Genomic DNA, 3,460 nt, shown 5'->3' on the forward strand with positions numbered 1-3,460 from the left:
GCTCTTCTCCTGGCTGGACTAGTGCAACCATCAGCCTTGAGCGTGTCCAAGTGATAACTCTGTGTTTCTCCATCAGCTTCCACTCTGACCAAGTAGATCAACTGTATTTTATTTCTGATAGAGAAGAGAAGGGGTAAAAGGGACAATTAATATCCATCTAACTCTATGCCAGGCTCCTAAGATGAATTTGCCTTTTGTAAGTCTTCTCTATATCCCAGTGAAGAAAGTTCATTCCTGTGAGGCTCAAATCCATACAGCAGCTAGATATGAAAGTGAGTTACAACCCTGCATCTGACTCTAAAGGCTCAGCTCTTCTCAGTAGGACTTGGAACCACACTCCACATTAAAAAACAAACAGACAACAAAAGAAACCTAACACGTAATTACACCATTTCGCAGAATAATTATAAATTGTTTCACAGAAAAAAAAAACGGTTCTTTCTTGCCTTTATTCTGGAAGCTGTACGGGCTATCAGAAAGCTTTAAAATATGTCTAGTTTGTGAAAAACGGGATATTTTCTTGGTTGATTTTTTACTTAACAAAAGTTACCTTCTTATTTTTACATTCTCAATGTTGCTTTCCTCAATTAACCTCATTATGTTATATTCTGCCTGCTTTTACAAAAATTTTGGACTTATGTGATTTAACATCATCCCAGAGCCCAAAATGTTGGTCCTCTTAAGACTGAATGGCCCTTCGCAGGCTCAGCATCCACATACAAAGGGGCCCTAACTGTAAGAAGGCTCCATCATCTTCCAAAGAGTCTAAACTAGAGAAATTACTTTAGTAATGTGTTTTTCTTTGCCACACAGTAGCCCGTGCATGCTGAGACTGCTGTATATAAGCCATGGATAAGATTTACCTATGATTTACACAGTTAGCATTTCTTCATGTAAATCAATATTGCTCTGCATAGCAAAACACTGTAAAGTAAGTTAGTTATAAAAGCAATTTTCCCTTTATAAGATATCGATTTTTAAATGACTAATCAAGGTTTGAGGTTGTCCCATGGGAGGAAACAAGACAAAAGCAAAACTAAAATTAATAAAGCTATATGCATAACCCATGGACACAGACAATAGGGTGGTGAAGGCCTGGGGTGGGGGTAGGAGTTGGGCTAGAAGGGGTTAATGGGGGAGGAAAGGGGACATAGGTAATACTTTCAACAACAAAGATTTGATTTTTTTAAAAAGAATAGAGAAAAAATAAAGCTATATAAACAATTACTCTGAACATGAGTGCTCGAGCAATTAATGATATGGCTCAAAGATCAATGTTATTAATTCAAGAGAGAGCATAGTAACAAATGGAAATTTATAGTTAATTTTAACAATTTTACATTTAAGGAGAAGTAAAATAATTGTAAACTTGCATTTTGGAATAAATCTGATCAAATGCTGGGTTCAGAGACACTCACATTCTCCTCGGTGATGTTTCAAGGTTACTGTGAGGCAAGGGAGGCGCAGAGGCAGCAAGATAAAGTTCACCCTGCCTCAGCGACCTTGATAATGGCCAATTTAAGGCTCTGAGAATAAGCGAATCCCTAAATGAAGCTATAGCTTATGTTTTGGTATTTCGTTTAAACTGTAGCTTCGGTGGAAATCGACATGAAATATTTGATTCCTCAAGGAGTCTTTCTGTTGAACGACCCGAATGGAGTCTTGGAAGCACAGCTACCTGCAAGCATAAGGATAATGAGGAACAAGAAATTAAAGCGAGAATTATCTTCTACACAGAGCTGTGTGGCACTAGACCCAGAATGCCATTTCTTGAACATCAGAGTACTTAGGCCCTAAAAAGAAAAAAGAAAAAAAAGTTGCAAAAGACACTAAGTATTTGGAGCACGCAAAACAGTATAGCCAACCGTTTGCTCCGGCTTAGACTCATGGAATGACTGCATTTATGAGTGCCATATGCACGTCCTTACACAGGCTCTCTGAGACAGTCCATGCTCATTTTACAACATAGGCTGTGGGAGGAAGGTTGTCTGACATCACTTAAGTAATCAGAGAAAATAGCAAAACAAACTAGGAAAGCTGTTTGATTCCTCAGAGTCGCAGTGTTTTAGGCTCAATATCAATGGCTTGCCTCTTTGTAAGTATTCAGTTCCAGTGGTAAGCTATATTTAAGCATAAAAAATGAAATTATTGCAAGGCCTTTTCTTTCACAAAATACAATTTATATTAGTGTAATGGGTCAATATTTTTTCTAAGGTATTGCATTTGTCCTAGCGGGAAAGAAAATGTATTATAAATAGCCTTTTTCTCCGTCTGTGTGCTGAAGACTTTACATACAATTTTCAAAAATTCATTGATTCACCGAGTATTTTTTAAATACCTTACCATAGTATAACAATCAAATGTTAAGGTACATATTATTAGAATAATATTTATTAAAAATGTGGAAACTGAGCCTCAAAGAAGTCAAATAATTTATCAAAATTCATAAAGATAAAGCTATCGACATCAGTACTTAAATTCAGGGTATTTAGCCCTGTATCTTTACACAACACAAACATAAAGGATCTCTGATGCTTATGGCCATGGCGTATTTGGAATATCACCTTTGGAAGAACTCTTCCATCCTCTCACACAGACTCAGTCTGTGATGTTATTTTATACCAATACAGGGTAGACTGTCAGAATAAAATAGATTTTGATAGAAATTTGTAAGGAGAAACACAAAATGTCAGATAGAATGGGCTATTCTTTACAGCTTATAGAATAAGTCAAAGAAGGTCTGTGAGAGAGGGAGAAAAATATATAGAAACCTTGTATATCAGAATGGGCTATTCTTTACGGCTTATAGAATAAGTCAAAGAAGGTCTGAGAGGGAGAAAAATATATAGAAACCTTGTATATTTCCAATTAATAAATAGTGAGAATCATGTAAGATCATTTCCATTTCTGTCCTTATGGCCAGTAAGTTCAGAGCTAAATTTAATCAAGCGAAGTCTATATTTCATCCCTGACTTCAATTATAGTGACATCTGCATTATCTAAATGGTCTAGAAGCTATTTTCATCTTCATTTTAACTTTCTCCATTTTTTGAAAGCTATCACAAACTCTTTGAATACTTGGAAAAGGTTATGTTGATACCCTGCTATACTCATTATAAAAGAAGGAGTCTAAAGTCATGTTAACAAAGCAATACACAGAAAATCATAGAATATTAGAGATAACTTTCACCTATATTTAAATGTATAAAGTGTCAGTATTTGCTCTCTATGAATCCACTATATTGATGATTTTACATCAAAAGTATGTTTCTATAATTAATATTAATATTTGATGACAGGAGTACTCTAAAGCCCTCTTTTTCATGAATCAATAGTATGGCTATCCTAATAATATCTCATAAGCACATTCCACCTGGTATCTTGATAACAAACTTGAAATTTTTTTCTCTAAAAAACCTTAAAAATCTAAAGATTATTATTATTATGATTTTTTTTCAAT

Source organism: Myotis davidii, unplaced genomic scaffold (assembly GCF_000327345.1).
Source record: "Myotis davidii unplaced genomic scaffold, ASM32734v1 scaffold743, whole genome shotgun sequence".
NCBI lineage: Eukaryota > Metazoa > Chordata > Mammalia > Chiroptera > Vespertilionidae > Myotis > Myotis davidii.